The sequence below is a fragment of the Delphinapterus leucas genome, chromosome 13 (assembly GCF_059928025.1).
Source record: "Delphinapterus leucas isolate spDelLeu-1000000601 "Yukka" chromosome 13, BTC_Dleu_Yukka2, whole genome shotgun sequence".
Taxonomy (NCBI): Eukaryota; Metazoa; Chordata; class Mammalia; order Artiodactyla; family Monodontidae; genus Delphinapterus; species Delphinapterus leucas.
In genome coordinates, this window is record NC_143141.1 from 36,277,608 (window position 1) to 36,297,899 (window position 20,292).

A 20,292-nucleotide genomic window follows, 5' to 3' on the forward strand; every position below is an offset into this window, starting at 1 on the left:
CCTCTTCATGGTAAGCTCTATCTTACAGACCAGGAACTGGAGCTCACAGAACTGAAGTGATTTGCCCAGGTACACGGCTAGAAATCTAATTTCAAAGCCCAATATCCATACCTAGGCCACACAGCCCACAGAGAGGCACATACTCTAGTGGTAAAGAGAGGTGCCTAGACTGAGAATCATGTGTAATAATTCACAGGGTTAGACAGTAAGGGTGAGATGAAAAGGGGACGGGCCACTATTCCCATCACGGAGACACCAGCCTCGGCCTCCACCCATTCTGCCGCAAGGCTACGCATAAACCACTTTGTGCTACCTTTTCCTTCCATCCTAAGCTCTGCAAGGCTCAGCAGGCCTTGATGAAAGAGTGATAGGGAAGTAACACTGAAGCCTCCAGCCCGGCCCTGAGGCTGTCCTAACACCCCGTCAGGAAAATGGACATATTACTGGTCCTGCCACGACTTACTGGCTCTCTGCACAAGCTCCTTTGAAGAGACCTAAGGATCCTGACCGAAGCCCAGTGGGGCTGAGGCGTGGGAGAGAGGAGCACGGAACCAACCCGAGGGGGGCCCAGCACTCGGCCCACAGGGCAGCTCACAGAGGGCCCCCCACCCTTGCTGAAGAGGCAGCCCTGGAAGCCGTGGGAAACAGCAGCCCCCCGCATGGCTGCCTCCCTGGAGATGGTCAGTAGGGGTCCAAACACCATTGTGTACACCCGACACACACTCACACCCACACCCACACACTCACCCACTCCCACTCATACACTCACCCCACACACGCACCCACATGCACACACTCACCCCCACACACTCACGCATCACTAACCCACACACTCACACCCACACCCACACATTCGCACACCACACTCACCCACATGCACCCACGCGCACACTCTCACACACACGCACCCACATGCACACACTCACACCCACATGCACACACACCGCCAACACACTTGCAGACCATCAGCCTGTCTAGTTATCAGACTGTGGGAAGACAGCCCTCCTAGAAGAAAATTAAGTCTTTTAACTTCAGAACCTCCAGGCCCACTTTCTTTACCTCTTTTCTCTTTTCCTTGTCAAAGGCAAACTGACCTCTTCTTTGAAACACCCACCATTCAGGGGGGTGGGGAAATTTTAAAATCTTTCCACTCTCAAAACCTGGCATTTAGACTTCAGGATAAATTTATCCTGTGATTACTCTCTTGGATTTTTTTTTTTTAATTCTCAGTTTCTTTTTTAACTTGGGCTTAAAAAACTTTGCTCCACCCCCAACCCCCCAAAAGGTAATGAGATGTGAGACTGAGGACAGCCAAGGGACTTTCTCTGTGCACCCAGAATTCAGTCACACGGGCCTTCCCAGGCCGCTTGCCCTGAGACACATTTACACAACCTAATTCAAAGAAATACCTAAAGTTGTTCCCTGAATACCTGTCTCCAGACCCAGGAACTGAGCAGGTTTAATTTCCCCATGTTCTATAGCTCATAGAAATTTATTGTTTGACAAGTGAGCCTTTCAATGTAAAAAAGCAAACTCTGCTTCGCAAAGGGATTTAGCACACGTAGCTACGTCTTTTGCAGGAAGAAGCAAAAATGCGGTCTCTGTAGCATATGAAGAAGAGAGAGAGAGCTGGATTTCTGTTTCTTCTTCAGGCTTGCAAGTTCTACACTGTGAATCCGCCTGACTAGGCTGCCTTTCCAGGGCCGCCCTTCTGCTGTTCATTCTGGAGCTTGCGTGTCTCGGGAATGTGGAGAGCAGTTGTCTCTTGTGGGCCTGTGTCTCCATCCATTGCAACACTTCACCAGCCCCCTCGGCCTATCTTTGCATAACAGGAAGCCAAGCATAAAAACAAGAAGCATGCAGAATTGTGAGTGCTTCCGACTAAACACTGCTTGGAACTGCCTCTTCCTCAGCACATGGTGTAGTGGAGATTTGGCAATCGAGTGGCACACACACCCCGAGGTCCACACTGTGGCCCCTTAACTGTATCCAAGCTAACTGGCTTCCCAGATATGGATGGAAGGAAGGACTTTGCATCATTAACACAGTAAGCTAGAAGAACTATTGACCCTTCCACTGTCAAAGCCACTCATTTGCTCCAGGTAAGGGGTTTTGCTTAGTCGCTAGCATTCATAAACACGTAGTGCATTAGAATGCTTGAAGTATTTATATTTTATAAGCCCAACTAAATTCTGTGGCTCTAGTAACTCACAGCAGTGAGCCAACCAGGCCATTGCCTAAGGGCTGGCCCCAATAATCAAGCACTGGGCCTTGATGAAGCTACAAGCTATTAACCAGCCTACAGATGTCACTCCGGTCTGTTCCCGAGGCCCTCTCTGGTCCTCGGGAATAGTGATTGTTAACCGTACAGTTCTAATAAGAGTGTGAACAATGAACAATTGTTGCAGCGGAATGGGCCTGGCATACAAGTCATAATAGGTTTCTCTTACTCTACAATCTGATCAAAAGATTCTTTTTTTATTAATTTTTATTGGAGTATAGTTGCTTTACAATGTTGCATTGCTTTCTGCTGTACAGCAAAGTGAATCAGCTATACATATATATATATATATCTCTCCACTCATTTTTGGATTTCCTTCCCCTTTAGGTCACCACAGAAGACCAAGTAGAGTCCCCTGTGCTATACAGTAGGTTCTCATTAGTTATCTATTTTATACATAATAGTGTATATATGTCAATCCCAACCTCCCAATTCATCCACCCCCCTCCTTGCCTTGTTATCCATGTTTGTTCGCTACGTCTATGTCTCTATTTCTGCTTTGCAAAGAAGTTCATCTGTATCATTTTTCTACAATCTGATAAAAGATTCTATTAAAAATGGAGGCCATTAGATTATGGATGGAGGACAGAGGACACGCATAAATTATTAATTAGTTTCATAGGTGTGATTAGGAAATAGAATGCCCATATTTTCAAAGATGCATACTTAAGCATGGGGAATAAAATTACACAGTGTCTGGGATTGGCTTTAAAATATCTCAGCAAAGAAAAGAGAAACAAAGGAATAAAGCAGATGTGACAAATTCTTCATAATTTTGAATTTCAGTAATGGATATACATGGCATTTCATTATATTTATTCTCTATGTTGGTGTTTGAAATGTATGTATAATAAAAAAATCTTTTTCAAGATTCTACTAGGCCTTAAAAAATAAATTCTTTTAGGCTTAAGATTTTTTCACACATCAGCTATTGCCCTGAACTTCAACTTGCTGGTTTTCCCAGGCCTGCATTTCCAGACCTGTTAGTTATTCCTCTGAGCACAGTGAAGTGATGTTACACAGATGTTCTACCACACACGTACACATTCCCCCGCCCCGGACAGATCCAGCCCCTCCGTTGCCCCCGCACTGTCACTTTATCAGTTAATGAAGGGGAAGAACCGAGGGACTCCTGATGCTTCCAGTTATGGATAATATTTCCTGTAAAGTCAGCTTTTACTCAAACTGTTAATGGTGGTGATGGTCTGTCTGTGTACATGTACACACACCCAGACGCGCGCACACACACACACACACACACACACACACACACACACATAATTCCCCAGGGTCACAGAAGGAGCTTAAAAAAACAGCTGTTGCAAGGAAGGCAAAGAGACTTGCTAGACAATTCCTTCTGACCGGAAGTAACGTCTGGGACATCGGAGGCCTAGTTCAAGATCAATGGAAAGAATAGAGTGACTGATTATCAGCGTTTACAATGACAAAGTTGGCGGAAGTGCTGGTTCATAGGCTATTGGGGCCTGGTAGATGGCCAACACTGGATGATAGCCTCCCCTCCAGCCCTGTTGCAAGCAGGCAGGCAGGCAGCCTAGAGCAGTGGAAGGCGTATCTGACTGGGCATCAAGAGACCCAGATTCAAGTTCCAGCTCAGACACAAACCAGCTGTGTAACTCTCAGGGCCTTTCTGAGTCTTCATTTCTTCATTTGTAAAATAAAAGGATGGAAATAAACCATCTTGAATGCTTTTCCAACTCTAAATTAAAAAAAGAATTTTTCAACTCTAAATGTTTTTGATTGACCTATCAAACATCTTTCAGCCAATACTTTGTGCTGTAATCCTGTTTTTAATGTGCAACATGTCTAACTTAATTTGCCAACTCAGGGAAGAATCCAGTTCCATATCAAGGTCACAGGTCTGTAGTGATACGTTTATGTAATTGATTAAGAAAAATGAATTTGGCAAAAGACATAATCTTGGTGATTTTAATCAAACACAGATGGTTTGACACGTCCTGGTTAGAGTGTGAATTTCGATATTAGGCTAAAGAAGATCCCCTAAGAAGTCCCAGTAATAATACAGGGTAGGAGGTACAAAGACAAAAGCCACTGTAACTATTACTCAAGGGCTGACAATTAAACAGGCTGCGTGATCGATTTATTCTGGGGTGATACCTTAGCTCCCAAATATTACAGACCCCATCATCTTTCTGGATGCATCTCTCCAACCTTTTGTTTGTTTGTTTGTTTTGTTTCGTTTTTGCGGTACGCGGGCCTCTCACTGTTGTGGCCTCTCCCGTTGTGGAGCACAGGCTCCGGACGCGCAGGCTCAGCAGCCATGGCTCACGGGCCCAGCCGCTCCGCGGCATGTGGGATCTTCCTGGACCGGGGCATAAACCCGTGTCCCCTGCATCGGCAGGCGGACTCTCAACCACTGCGCCACCAGCGAAGCCCCATCTCTCCAACTTTAAACCAGGCTTTACATACCAACATCTGCAAATACATCCATGCCTTTTTGACCAAGAAGCCTTCTACTAACTTAGTTGAGATAATAATGAATGTATCTTAAATTTATTTACAAAGGTATTCACTGCAGCATTGTTGCTTGAAAAATGTAAACAAGTAAATGTCCAACAACATGGAATCAGTTGAACGAAATATGGTATACTCATAAAGTAAAATACTATATACCATTAAAGTTGATGCTTTCCTGAGTTATAATGACGTGGAAAAAAAAATAATAATGACATGGAAAACATTGAATTTATGTAGTTAGGTTAAAAACTGCTTCCTCCAATATACACAGGATGACTCCATTTTGTTAAAAATACACACACACACACACTATAGTGTAAGAAAGTCATAAATACATGTGTGGTGTAGCACAGAAAAACATAATGCAAGATTCACACCAGACTGGTGTAGGGTTATAGGTTATTTTCCTGATAGGTGGGATTATGGGTAATTTTTATGTCTTCTCATGCTGTCATTTTTTCGTAAAGGGAACAAAAGTTATTTGTAAAATCTCTACATCAGCTTTTTCTTCAATGATCTACAGGCTGTCTCCTAAATTAAAAAATTTAAAACTTAACATGAGTCAAGAAAGAACTGACTGAGAGGAATCAGTCCCAACGTTAGGAAGAATTTTCATAATCTAAACCAAAGTGAATTCCAAAAGTTTTCAAATAGAGCATTTCAGAAGCTAGCTATGCTCTCTTGGGCAAATCACCCTTCCCTGCCTGATGGGATTACTTACCAGCAGGATACAATATATAAATGTCCTTTATGAAATATACAGTAGGTATAGGTTTGCTTATTATTATTGTCATTTACAAGAATAATTTTTGCAGATCTTAGTTTCTGCAGATATAAAATGAGGCTGTTGAACAGGATGTTTGCTAAGGTCCTTCTAGACCCCAAATTCTTCTACTCTTTGTATATGAGCAGTTTCTACTAATACCATAATGTGCTCAGAGTGTCGAATTAGAGAAAAGGCGAGCAGAGCAGACTCATTATTTAGGAAAGAAAATAAGAGAGAATGTGCTCAGCGAGGGAGGGAGATCAGTATAGTTTGGAGGGTCAGCCCAGACATCACAGAAACCATAGAACCAGAACAAGTTCTTTGGGGCTGAGAAAGGGCAGGGCTTGGGGAAAGAGAAGAGTCAGCAGAAAGGCTTGAGGGAGCACAAGGGGGTGCTCTGGGGGAGCCCAGGAAGGAAGGAGCCCCTGAAATTCTGGACGGTTTGACCCCATGGTGTAACAGCCCCATTTCCAAATTTCCATCAAAATGACCAGAGAATGACTTCAGTGATAACAATGGGAAATGGGAAATGAAAGTAAAAGTAAGGAAGCATGCTGTCTGTGAGCTATTTGTGGAGAGGAGGATTTCTGTGAGCTGGAGGCTAGGCAGGACCAAACTGAAAGAGCCGACCAACCCACAGTTCAGTGTCTGTGGAGGAGAAATTGTCCACGAGAGTGGGATGGTCCCCCAAAGAATCTGCACCACCTCCTAGAGGGGGCCAGCAGCACTCGATGTGGGGAACGGAGGGAGGCCCCCAGAGCACAAAGGCCTGGCTGGGCATGCTGTGCTATCTCCAGCTTACCCCAGGGGCTGAAAGTCCCGCCAGCAAAGCAAGGTGTGGGAGGGCCTGACTTGCTGGAGGGCCTGTCTTGCTGGCTCCTAACCTGGGCCATTGAACCAGTGAGAGCAGGGAAGACTTTTCCAACTAACCTGGGGCTTCGCCAAGGAGAAAAAAAAGAAATTCTCCATGAACAGAGCCTCACTCCCTAAACTGAATGCTTCTTAAAAAGTCACAGGTACGCTTACCATGCCACCCAGCAATTCCACTTCTAGGAATCTCCTCACGAGAAGTGAAAGCACACGTCCACAGATTTCTTGTATGCAAGTGTTTCCAGCAGTGTTATTCATAATGGTCAAACTGGAAACGATCTAGAGTCCATCAGCTGCTGGATGGATGAACACAAAGTGCATAGTTGTGCAATGCAACACTGCCCCCAAATAAAAAGGAATGAAGTGCTGATACAAGTTACAAGATGGCAACCCTCAAGAACTTTATGCAAGTGAAAGACACTGAATGCAAAAGACAGCATATTGCAAATCCATGGAAGAAAAGTACCCGGAAAAGTCAACATTATAGAGACAGAAAGCAGATGGGAGGTTGCCTGGAGCTGAGGGTAAAAGTAGAGATTGGCTGCAAATGGGCAGGAGGGAACTTTCTGGAAAGATGAAAGTCTTCTAAAACTGAATTGTGGTAATTGCTGTACAAGGACCAATTCCTCACTCATTTTATAAAGACCATTTAAAATAGATCATAAACTTCACAGAGTGAGAGATTTGCCTGTTTTTCCACTCAGGTAGCCCAAGTGTCTAGAATACTCCAAGAATGAGGATATTTCAATGTTAGGAAAACTATTCAATGGTTTATTACAGCAATAGGTAAAAGAATTGAAAAGCCATATGTTTTCAAAACATTGTGAATTTACATTTGATAAATTTCAATATCGATTGATATTGCAAAATTAATTATCAAGAATAGAATACTTTCTTAGGTGGTAAGGAGTGTCTATCTCAAACCAGTGAGAGGTAGCTGAAAGAATGCTCTATGTTGCTGAAAATTCAACTACTGAAAATTGAAAAACTCTTCAAGAAAACTTCAAGAAAAAGTTCTTAGGAGCAAGGCCAAGTGTTTGGTGTTTAGCTGTGTAAGGAAAAGTGATGAAGGTGAGAGTTTCAAAGAAACACAAAATGACACAACAGAAAATTTCTGACACTTCTACTGTGGCATATACTCGAGAGCTGTGGAATGTGTGAACATTTCCATTGCTGTGACATTTTACAATTCCTTTAAAAATTTTTTGAGGATTCACAGAAGAAATCATTCTAAAATCCATGAAACTTAACCCAATAGAAAAAAAAAAAATCAATGTCAAGGTCTTGCTTAGAGCTACTGATGTGGGAAATCACTGAGATTTTACTTCTTCATAAAATATTATTATTTACCAGCATTTCTATCCATTTCAGGCTATGCTTCACGGTACTTGAGCGAGGCTTCGCAGGAGGCAGAATTTCCCCTGTGACTCTGCCGCTGACATCCTGCAGTTCTGTTTCCTCTTCAAAGCTGTCAAACTTTATCAGCTGTCTGAAAAAAATGCTCTAGGGGTTTTCCCTATTATCGCCCAAGGTCCTCAGAAAAATGTTAGGATTTCTTCTGAAAGCATCTGTCTGAAGTGTGGGCTTCCTCGACAGGCAGACACAGACCTTCGCCCTGATCCTTCTCTCTGTGGCTGGCCACCCCTTGACAGTCCTCCCAGCCTCTGCACCACATCACTTGGTGCCCACAGAAGATCTAGAAGAACATCATTCTTCTTTCTTTTTCCTTTAGCCATTTGTTTGCTTTTAGCCGATGGCCACTGAAAGACAAACTAAGCCTTGAAGTCATAGGTGCAGAACCTGAAGAAGCAGGAAGCCCAGATGGACAAACAGGAAGCGGAAGATGGGGAACCATGCATGGGTGACTCGGTGATTGATACCGTGACAGGCAGGATTTGCCCCCACTTCCAAGTCCCACTGGTCTGGCGCATCTTATAGCATAAAAGACCTTTTCAAGGTGAAAAATCACTTACGTTTTCATGAGGTTTTGTTGAAAGGGAATCATTTCACTCAACTCAGTGTATGCACTAAATGGAGATACAATAACCGACACGTTTTGTAATGAACTTGCATGGGGTACAATCAGGAAAGAAGTAGTAAACCTCTTAATGTGGAATTTAAAACATGGAAGAAAGGATTTATTCGTGTGCTCAATAATGGATCATACATTTTTCTCCTTCAACTCCTTATCTCCGCCCTTCCCCTCTCTCCTTCACTTTTCTGGCATTTCCTTAATTGTATCAACTGTGAAATGTGAGGACTTCAAATCCAACCTAAGAGAAGTGGAAGGAAGCTGTACTCAGACTTAAAAATAGCCCCAGAAAACATCTGTTCCTTTGAATATATTGAAAGATATTTCAAAATACAAATAGGCAAACATAGCTAATTAATTCACTTGAACGTTAAATCCCATTGATATACAGTGTGAGTTTTGTTATACGAGGGATGGATGTATATTGGGGTATGAATTTCCATAATGCCATTTCTACTTGCATAATTTTGAGAAAGAGGCTTCACAATGACATTCTGGAGTGTTTGGCCATAAAAATAGCACTGACCATTCCTATCTCCAGCACTTTCCCCTGCATGATAAAAAATACTTTGGAAAATGTAACTTCTGTGATCTTTGGGAGGAGGCCTGGAAAGGGAGGGCTGAGGGTTCAGAGTGGCACAGGAAATCTGTGTTTGTAACGCTTAAGTGTGTGGGTGTGTTCACGTGGGCAGGGCTGGAGAGGAAATATGAAAGAAAATGTTTGCAAACCGTTGCAGGCAGGAGCTGAATGAGAGACTCAGAGAGTCTATAAAATTTGCAAAACATATTTGATATCCATGGAGTGTCCTGGGTTGGGATTATTACAAACTACTCTTGACACCGAAAGCACTATCTATAAGAGAAAAAATTGATATTGGTTTTTGTCGAAATTAAAACCTTTGCTCTTTGAAAGGCACTTAGAGAGTGAAAAGCAAGCCACAGATTGGGAAAAAATATTTGCAAACCACATATCTGACAAAGGAATTGTACCCAGAATATATAAAGAATTCTTAAAACTCAACTATAAGTAAACAAACAAACCAATTTTTTAAATGGGCAAACTATTGAACAGACACTTCACTAAATGAAAAGATGCCAAACATCATCAGCTATCAGGAAACCATTAAGTAAAACCACAATGAGATACCTTTACAATCATATTAGAGTGACTGAAATAAAATTTAAAGACAAACTAACAGTACTAAGGACTGGTAAGGATGGGAAGCAACGGGAACTTTCAAACACGGCTGGTGGGAATACAAAATGGTACAGCTACTTTGGGAAATAATGTGACAGTTTCTTACAAAGTTAAGCATTCCCTTACAATATGACCCAGCAGTCTCACTACCCAAAATTTACCAAAGAGAAATGAGGCATTATATTCACACCAAAACCTGTAAGCACATATTTATAGCAGGCGATTCTAACTTCTAAAAATCAGAAGCAAACCCAGTGTCTTTCAACTGATGAATGGCCACATCCATACAATAGAATAACACTCAGCAATAAAAAGGACGAAACTATTGATACAAAAGCAGGAACATGGATGAATCTCAAATGCATTCTGCTGCCTAAAAGAAATCAGACTGCAGACAGGCCACGTCCTATACAATTCCATTTATACCATAGTTAGGACAAAGTAAAACTATAGGGATGGAGAACAGATGAGGGTTTGCCCAGGGTTGGCCAAGAGGGGTTGGCTAAAAAGAGACGGTGCTTGGACCTGTCTGTATCTCGATTGTGTTGGTTATCACATGACTCTGGGCATTTGCCAAAACTCATACAACTGCAGACCCAAGTAAATACATTTTACTAGATGTCAATTTCAAAACAAGTTTTTCATCTGCTCTCATTTGTTGCATGTTTGTGACACAGAACCACCTGACATTCTCACTTCCTCCTGACCTTCAAAAGTTTCCATAGCTAATATAAGTTCTTTCTTTTTTTTTGAATATCAAATGCTGACTTTCTTTTTTTTTTAACATCTTTATTGGAGTATAATTGCTTTACAATGGTGTGCTAGCCTCTGCCCTACAACAAAGTGAATCAGCTATACATATACATACATCCCCATATCTCCTCCCTCTTGCGTCTCCCTCCCACCCTCCCTATCCCACCCCTCTAGGTGGTCACAAAGCACCGAGCTGATCTCCCTGTGCTATGCGGCTGCTTCCCACTAGCTATCTATTTTACGTTTGGTAGTGTATATAAGTCCATGCCACTCTCTCACTTTGTCCCAGCATACCCTTCCCCCTCCCCATGTCCTCAAGTCCATTCTCTACATCTGCGTCTTTATTCCTGTCCTGCCCCTAGATTCTTCAGAACCATTTTTTTTTCTTTTAGATTCCATATATATGTGTTAGCATACGGTATTTGTTTTTCTCTTTCTGACTTACTTCATTCTGTATGACAGACTCTAGGTCTATCTACCTCACTACAAATAACTCAATTTCGTTTCTTTTTATGGCTGAGTAATATTCCATTGTATATATGTGCCACATCTTCTTTATCCATTCATCTGTCGATGGACACTTAGGATGCGTCCATGTCGTGGCTATTGTAAATAGAGCTGCAATGAACATTGTGGTACATGACTCTTTTTGAATTATGGTTTTCTCAGGGTTTATGCCTAGTAGTGGGATTGCTGGGTCGTATGGTAGCTCTATTTTTAGTTTTTGGAGGAATCTCCATACTGTTCTCCATAGTGGCTGTATCAATTTACATTCCCACCAACAGTGGAAGAGGGTTCCCTTTTCTCCACACCCTCGCCAGCACTTATTGTTTGCAGAATTTTTGATGATGGCCATTCTGACTGGTGTGAGGTGATACCTCCTTGTAGTTTTGATTTTCATTTCTCTAATCAGTGATGTTGAGCATTCTTTCATGTGCTTGTTGGCATTCTGTATATCTTCTTTGGAGAAATGTCTATTTATGTCTTCTGCCCATTTTTGGATTGGGTTGTTTGTTATAAGTTCTGAATGGAAAAAAGGAAAGTGACTTCTACCATCCCACAGTGACTTGGATTAGGTGAGTGGCCTCAAAAAAACATGGGAATGTAGGGAAGACCAAAATATTAAGCTAAATCTCCCCAGATGGTAAGAAAGCAGGGAGGGCGGATGGTACCCCTTCAAAGGCTGGTCTACCTCATGGCATGCTGTCCCCAGCAACGAGCCCACACTCCTGCGAAGAAAGTCTGACCATGATCCTCACCCGGATGACTAATTTAGTGTCTCAGACTAATAAGGGAACCTGGCCAGGGGTGTTTCCTCCCATCAACACGGTCTCTGAATTCCAGTGCTTCCGGGTTTTAGTACAAGGGAAAGCACAGTGATAGGTAAGTTGGTGGCGTTAAATACCCTGAAAAGGAGTTCTTTGGTGGGAAGTAGTAGAAAGCCCACTGGGTGGTGTTCAGGAGACTTAATTATCCAGGCCTGGTTCTGCTGCTAACTTGCTGTGTTCATATTTGAGCAGTCTACATAGTGCATGTTTTATCATTGTCTTACCAGACTTTTTTTTTGGCTGAAAAAAACAGACTCTGAATCAAGCTGGTTTAATACAGATAGATAACAGATACTTAGATCGATAGATCAACACATACATACATACATACATGGACCAATAATTAGATCAAGCAATTGTTCTTAACTGGGGACATTTTGACCCCCCAAGGGATATTTGGCAATGTCTAGAGATATTTTGGTTGTCACAACTAGGAGGGTTGCTACTGCCATGAGGTGGAGAAGTCCAAGGTTGCTGCTAAATACCCCACCGTGCACAGGGCAGCTGCCACAGCAAACTGTTGTCTGGCCCAAAATGACAACAGTGTTGAGGCTGAGAAACCCTGATATAAGTATGGACACACACATACATGTATAAACATAATGATGTATGTGCATGTGTGTATAATTTTTTAAAAAGAAAATATTCTTTCAAAAAACTAAGGTAACTTTGGGGAAAAGATCATGGCTCTCAGGATGATTAGAAATCAAGGTAGATTTTGCAAGTTTTGAGCTCTTAGAGTTCAAGGCCCTTCCTCTTAGTGTCCTACAATTTGCAAGGCTCAGCTCTAAATGCCCGTTCTCTGTGAACCTCAGGCTGTGAGAAAACAAGCTAGTTGCAGCTTGAGTCAGCTCTGTCCAAGGACAGGCTAGCAAAGGCCAAGCCTGTGGCCACCCATGGAGATGGGTTGGAAGCCAAGAGGGGGAGCTGGGAAAACAGCCCCAAAGAGGCTATTAAATGTATCTGTAAAGGGATGATAAGGCCACCTACCCTCTAGAAGCCTACCATTAAATAAATGACCGTGGGCCACAGGTCTCTTGGAAGCAGAAATGGCAGGTCTCTCCTTGAAATGGAATTCATAATCTCCCTTTTCTTCCCTTTTTATCTTGAAGAACAGTTTGCGGTTGTTATGCAACTACAAAACAAATAGAACCGTAACCTATGTTCCCCAGTTTGCATAGCTGATTCCATGAACTTTAATAAGTTTTGCTTACTTACGTCAGTCCCAAGTTTTACCCCCTTAGAGCTGTCAGGATATGAAGGGTAATTTTGCCACCTGAAGTTTATAAGGACCGAGTGAGATAACGGAAAGTACAGTAAATCCCTGTCCCAACACAGTCAGTGGGGGCCAAAATCAGTCATCTACAGCATAAGGTCACGTTATTTTGAAGCTAATGAAATGGCAGGGCGACCTTGAACCTGCTCAGTTGCCCAAGGCAGCTCCAAAGGTCCAGGTGGACCATCAGGCCTGACCCAGCCGCGTCTGAGTGTGCTGCCCTCTGGTGGCCATAGTCAGCTTTAGCTTACACATCAAGGACCAGAATGCGGTCCAGAATGCCGGGACCAGCAGGTCAGAAACAAGAAGCAATTCTAAGAATTTCCCAGTTAGTTGTCACCCATGTATTGTCCCAGGCCAGGAGCAGTGGGCCAGGAAAGGCTGTAGACTAGAGAATCATGTGGTATTTTCCCTCTACTCAGCTTTCTCTCCCTCCACCCTCTTACACACGACAACCAGAAAATACCCTTGGACAGGACAGAGGATAGACCCATGTGCCCACCACATTGTGTCTAATTATCACAGGGTTCCTTACTGGGGGCGGGGTGCGGGGAGTGGTTTGTTGCTTGGAAACGTAAAACAGTGGTTTTAGCCTTTGTATAGACCCTTTTGAGAGTCCGCACGTACACATATAATTTTTCATACAATTTTGGGAGGGTTGTGCGTTTACTGAAGCCAGTCCAGGACACAGAGGGAAGAACACTGGATACAGGCCTGACAGACATGTTTGTTGGGTAATACATGTATGATCACAAGCCACTCTGAAGCCATTTGGAACAGAAAGGGAAAAGATCAGGGGTAGGCAAGAGAGAAGGAAGAGAAAATCTATGCCAGTTGGAGGATAATAAGCCCTTTACTGTCCAAGCCACTCTGAAGCCATTTGGAACAGAAAGGGAAAAGATCAGGGGTAGACAAGAGAGAAGGAAGAGAAAACCTATGCCAATTGGAGGGTAATAAGCCCTTTACTGTCCTCTAGAACGTGCCAAGTGTCTGTATGGCTCCTTAGACATATTTATCTATGCTGTGTATCCCCACCTTCTCTTTTCACCCTTAATTCTGAGTTCCTGTTTTACACACCTGAGTTTTTTCTCATCCCCCTGTGCTTCCTGGCCAGAGTCGCTGGCAGGCTGGCAGTGAGGCTTGAGTTGGGAGCGAGGAGACCGGCTGGGATTAGGCCGACATCCCCACCTCACCGAGTGAGTATTACAAGCACTACCCTGTCTCTGGGCTCTGAATGGGGATGAACATCTCTCAATCCCTTTGGGGCTGGAATGAGACACTGTGAAGAGATGAAAAACATGGAAAGAGAATTTGTCTTTAAATTTCGGAGTCTACAGTGTTATGCCAAAAATAAGTCCTTCTAGGCTACCCCACAAGCAATTCATGCTTAGAGCTGGTGAAATAGTGTCAGCTGGCCCTGTATGCTGGCCACACCCACAGCAGCAGAACCCAGACTTCGCCAGATACCAAGATGGGACCCCTTGCCACTTACATCAGTGTCTCTGCTAGTTGGAATTTAGCAGCCAAGTTTGAGAACCAATGATTTAGAGGAGGGGTAGGGAAGGTTCAGCTCAAGAACCTGAAGCCATCTTCATGTGATTCTCTTGAGCCCTGGGGAGATGGCTCCGATAGATGAAACTGTCAACACATGCAGGCACCGGGGAGCTCGTGGAGAATAAGTTAAGGACCGTGAGAACTGGAGGCTGGATAATGGTTAAGAAGCTCGCAGTAATCTGGAGATAAGACAAGAGGGTGGATCTGAGATACAGGTAAGAGAATTAGTAGGACTGATGTGCTCTCCTTGGGGAAGGAAGGGGTCCTGGTCAAGAGGTCAAGGTCAGGCTCAACAATCACCCCATTCTTGGGACACAAGGTAGAAAAACATCAAGGTTGACTCTATAATTTGTGGCCCCCAGTACAAAGTAAAAATGTGGGGCTCCTTGTTCAAAAATAATTAAGAATTTCAAGAGCCTCTAACCAAGCGCGGGGACCCTGCGCGGTTGCCCAGGTCGCACACCCAAGCACCAGCACTGAGAAGATCTTGGCCACTTTAGGAGTGGACGATACAGGGGGTGTGTGGAGAGAGAACCTAGAAATGAAAGGCCACTGGGTGATGACTCTTTCTCTTTGAAGGACTCACAGAAGTGCTAGCTGGGGTTATTGTAGGAGGCAGGTTTCCTGTTTGTTATTGTAGATTTTCCTGTTTGTCGGTGAATTTCTTGTAAATATTTGAATGGCAGGATTGCCCTGAGGGCTCTGGTTTGCTATTGGCTGCTGGGGAGTCAATGGCACCAGGGACTGTGGAGATGCATTTGGTGGAGGAGTCTGTGGAATGTACCATTCTGGGAGTAGAAGATGATAAGGGTTGTGTGCAAACTGCAGTGGTGACATATGAAAACTTACCCATCCAAGTTCAGTTTGGGAAGTAGGAATTGCCTATTAAGGATTTAAGCGTTTATCGAATATTTGGAGGAGCTCAAAGAGCAGCCTTCAGGCACCAGGGCAAAACAGACCTGATTCCCTCAGAGGCAGATCACCTCTGGGGAAATTCCACAAGTAAGCTCCCCCCGCAGAGGCTGCTGCCATTGCCCCCCATGCCCGAGACCCCACAGAGCGGGTGCTGGAGCTGCGATGTCCAGGAGCCTCACGGGTTCCCATCTTGTTTGCCAGCAATAACCAAGGAGACACAGGGAGATGCCTGCCCTTCACTTCTACGGTCCAGATCGCATACCAGTGAATTGACCCGGCAGAACGTCATCTATTTCTAGAATCCTGGCTACGAGGGAGTCTGAGAAATCTTGGTGTGAGTTTTTCAGCCTCTCCAAAGAAAGGAAAGGTAGAAGGACGTTTCAGCGAAATAGTCCAGGGTTACAAGCGTAGCCGGTTTTGTCGTCCCTACTTGAGAGCAGGATAACTTTCTGAATCCGTAGATGATGAATTCAGTTTGACTGCTGGTTGTTGAAAGCCAACCTGCAGGGCTTTGAAGAGCATCCTCCCCTACAGCAAGACCTGTCTTCCACTCACCTCACCTGCTGCACCCTCTTTCCCTCCCTCTGCCTTTGCTGGGTCCCTCTCCCACCCTCTGTCTTTCCTCCTTTCTCCTCTCCATTGCTCCCCCTCGCTCTTCATCTTAGCTACCCACCCAGACTAGCTGACCACACTGATGTACAACTTTAATATTTCCATTTCCTGAGAAAAGCTGCTTTGCGCCTCTTAGGAGCTCCCTGGATACCCTAACCCTAACCCTAGCGCTAACCAATATCCAGTTAAAGAGGGGGAGGCAGGGGTTCCCTGGTGGCGCAGTGGTTGAGAGTCCGCCTGCCGATGCAGGGGACACGGGTTCGTGCCCTGGTCCGGGAAGATCCCACATACCGCGGAGCAGCTGGGCCCGTGAGCCATGGCCGCTGAGCCTGAGCATCCGGAGCCTGTGCTCCGCAGCGGGAGAGGCCACAACGGTGAGAGGCCCGCGTACCGAACAAAAAAAAAAAAAGAGGGGAGGCAGAGGGATTGGGGCTGCTGAACATGTCTCCACAGTCCCTGAGTCTGAAGTGAAGGGATTAATTCATTGGCCTCACTTCAATCCCCATCATCAAGAAGACTTTGGGGATGAAGAGATACAAACTACTATGTATAAAATAAGCTACAAGGACATAGTGTACAACACAGGGAATATAGCTAATATTTTATAATAACTATAAATGGAGTGTAACCTTTAAAAATTGTGAATCGCTCTATTGTACACCTGTAACTTATGTAACATTGAACATCAGCTATACTTCAATTTTTTAAAAAAGACTGTGATTATAGGAGCGAGAAGTATCCCTTGGCACCTATTCAGCAGCCTAAGCCCCGTGACTTAGGTCCCAACCTCTCTTGAGAATAGCTGGATGCTCAGTCACCCGCATGTGCTTCCAAATTAGCTTCAGAAACCAAAAGCTCTACTTCCTTCTCCAAAAGAAAGGCAGATTTGTCTCTCTGGATCAAACCATTGCTCCACACCAGTAAGGGCAGCAGAAAAACATGTGTTGGTCTTATTGTAACATACAGATTTCACTGGGGTGAAGCAAAGTTAGCAGGCCACAGGACAGTCCCCAGCTATCCCACGAAAATCTCCGAGATCACCTATTTGTATGACAGGCACTGTTCTTTGCAGCAATGGCCAAAAAGTGAGGGAAACAGACAAAGCCCGGCCTTCGAGGAGCTTATAGTCTACTGGGGGTGGAGACCATAGACATGAAAACAAATGAATATCATTTCCGGTACAAAAGTGCTGTGAAGAAAATAGAATAAGGTGATGGGATAAAGAGAGACTGCAGTAGGGGGATGCTATACTAGGTATTAGGGTCAGGAAAGACCTCTTTAAAGAGAAAATATTTGAGCCGAAGCTGAATGGAGTGGAGGAAAGACCACGGTAAGATCTGGGTAAGGGTATATCAGAGAGAGAGTGGCAGACAGGCCCGAAGTGGCCTTGAGCTCCAAGTGTTTAAGGAACTAGGAGGTGGGCGTGGCTGAAGGACAGTGTGAGAGGAGCAGAGGAGAGGCAGGTGGGTTGGGGGAAGGGGTTGGGGGTCAGACCCCACAGGCAGGGATAATTAGTTTGAATCTCATACTGGTGGTTTTCAAGAAGACGTTCCACAAGTTGATTTCTGCTTTTAAACGCTATCAAGTCTGGCCATGGTGCAGAGCGTATATTGTACAGCAGTGGTCCCCAACCTTTTGGGCACCAGGGACCAGTTTTGTGGAAGACAATTTTTCCATGGGGGGCAGAATGGTTCAGGCGGTAATGCGAGCAACGGGAAGCCATGGGGAGCGGCAGACGAAGCTTCGCTCGCTGGCCCACGGCTCGCCTCCTTCTGTGCGGCCCCAGTCCTAACAGGCTGCGCACCAGTACCAGTCCGCAGCCCGGGGGGCTGGGGACCCCTGTTCTACAGGGCAAGAGTGGAGGCAGGAAGACTAGTTAGCAAAAAATTGCAGAAGACTCAGCAAGAAATGATGGTGTTTACAGTATCAGAGATAATTGAAAATAATCAGATGAGAAACACAAATCTCTAACGAATCCAAAAGATTTTTTCTGGTGGATTAGATGCAGGGTGGTAGAGAAAAACATGAATGGAAGATGACCGTAGGTGGAAGCTTGAGCAACCGGGTGAAAGGTAGAGTCTTTTATTGACGTCAGCTAAACTGGGTGGGGAGGAATGCGAAGAGAGACAATTCTGGACTCTGTGTCGGACGTACTGGGAGAGAGAAGCCCGAGAGGGATCCAGGTGGAGATGGTGAGCAGTCTGGAGCCCAGCAGACAGACCAGGGCGAACGTACAAAAGGATAGACGGGATTTAAAGCCATGGGAAGGGATGAGACTACCCAGCAAATGAGGATGGATGAGAGAAGAGGACGAGGGAACTGAGCCCTGGGGCCAGAGCTGGCCTCATAGACACGCAACCTGTGCGGTTGTGCTGAACCCCAGGTCCCTTGCACCTGGTACAATCCTCTGTGGCCGCCATCTTGCAATTCTTCATAATTTGGAACTAGAAGCTCCACATTTTCACTCCTCACCAGGCCCTGCAAATGATGGAGCCACTTCTGCCTCAGACACTTCAAAGTTAAGAATCTGGTGGAGACGGAGACTCCATCAAAGAAAGCTCAAAAAGAGTGATTAATGGGGTAAGGAAGGCCCAGAGTACGGTATCAAGCCAGCCCAGAGATTATTTCTGGGAGGAAATGGCCAACTGTGTCAAACACCGCAGGGCACTGGAGTGAGACAAGGACAGCGATAGATGCACCCTTGGCCAAGTTCCCGACAATCAGTGACTTTGACGATGACCTTCTTGGCAGTGTGGCCTGCACCAGTCCTTAATTTGGCTGACTATAGAATGACAAGAGACAAGTGACCACCAACACTGGAGAATGTATGACAAGAATATACAGATGGAGGCCCCCTCATCCTATCCCCCACACCTCTTCTCTTCCCACTGCCCGCTCGCTCCATTTTGCAGAGTGAGAGGCCTCACACACATGCACGTCGACACGCCAGCCCAGACATCCAAGCTCTGTTCCGGGCCTCCCTGCCATCAACCTTCTGCAGAACAACCACTAGGAGGACCCAGGAAGACAGGCGGGCCGGCCCTGGAAACAGCTCTGGCTATCCTTGCAGGGAATTTCACATTCCCGAGTGGTCTAGACAGCTAGCAGGGCCCAGGCTACAGGTGGGCAGACACCTCGGCAGCTAGAGCCCGACCAGAGCAGGACCCTGTAAGGTCCAGGCCTCCAAACGGTGGCCCCGTGCCCAAATCAAAGGGCAGTTCTGGAGGTGACGACATGGGTAGACGGAAGCACTTGTAGGTAGCAAAATGAGTTGGTTCTCATTCAGGTGCACATACTTTTCTCTAAGAAATAAAAGTGAGTGTGACAGTGGGAATAGGTGTTAAGGCCTTGAGGAGAGAAAAAATGTTTTGGGGAAAAGGAAAGGAAACTTACTAGCTAGGCGCAGCAGGCTTGTCTGGGTCTGTTGAACGTCCACCTCTCATGATGGTTCACAAATTTTAAGTAAATCCAGGCAGCTCAGTGGTCACACTTTCCCCAGCAATGTTCAGGTGACCATGTACAGGTGCCAAGAAAGTGGCTTGTTGGGTTTAAACAGGGTTAGGGGCAGAGGAGTTAAGGGTGTTTGTTCCACAGCTCTGCAATGCCAGAATTAGCAGTCTATGGTCAAGAGGACATAAAGGAGGATTGATGGTGAAAAAGTGGTAGAACCAATGGAATGGGAGCTCACTGACTGAGGGCCGAGAATCGCTGGAGTGGGTGCCTGCAAGTGAGACTTCAGAGATGGTACAGCTATGAGGGAGGACATGGTTTACTTAGGACCATGAGCCGTTTCTTTCAAGAAACATTTTTTATCTGGAACCCTACTTTGTATCTGTAAAGACACAAAAGGTGATTAAATCATCCGTCGCTTCCGTTATAATGCTGGGCATTTCAGGCCACAGAGGATGAGATATGGGGATAACTTTGTGATGACCAGAGACTGGTTAAATCCGGGGCTTTCTGGAGAGAAATAAGGGAAATGGACCAAGTTTACGGGTAGAAATGTAGTTATGTTGTCTGTGGGCGCCCTCTACTGGCACTTAGTCAGAATAGCCATCTGGGGTTGGAAGCTTTTGGGGGTGTGTGTGGGTGTGTGGGTGTTTTAATTAACGAGTGAAAACTTGCCCCTTATAGATATTTAGGGGTTATGGCTCAAGTGGGCAAGGAAACTTTAGTTACGGAACAAACCCTACGTCAGCATTTTAAATGTC

The 20,292-nt window shown here is 44.9% G+C and overlaps 1 protein-coding gene and 1 long non-coding RNA gene across 2 annotated transcripts in view; one reads left to right on the plus strand and one right to left on the minus strand.

Moving 5' to 3' along the window:
* The window catches only part of ARHGAP25 (Rho GTPase activating protein 25), an 86,970-nt gene that overhangs the window by 55,109 nt on the left and 11,569 nt on the right, over positions 1–20,292 (minus strand). The gene's annotated exons all lie outside the window — the stretch shown is intronic.
* On the plus strand, positions 1,479–10,510 carry LOC111170932 (uncharacterized). Its single transcript, XR_004024315.2, has 3 exons — positions 1,479–2,102; positions 2,609–2,648; positions 7,785–10,510. It is a non-coding gene; the product is annotated as an uncharacterized LOC111170932 (long non-coding RNA).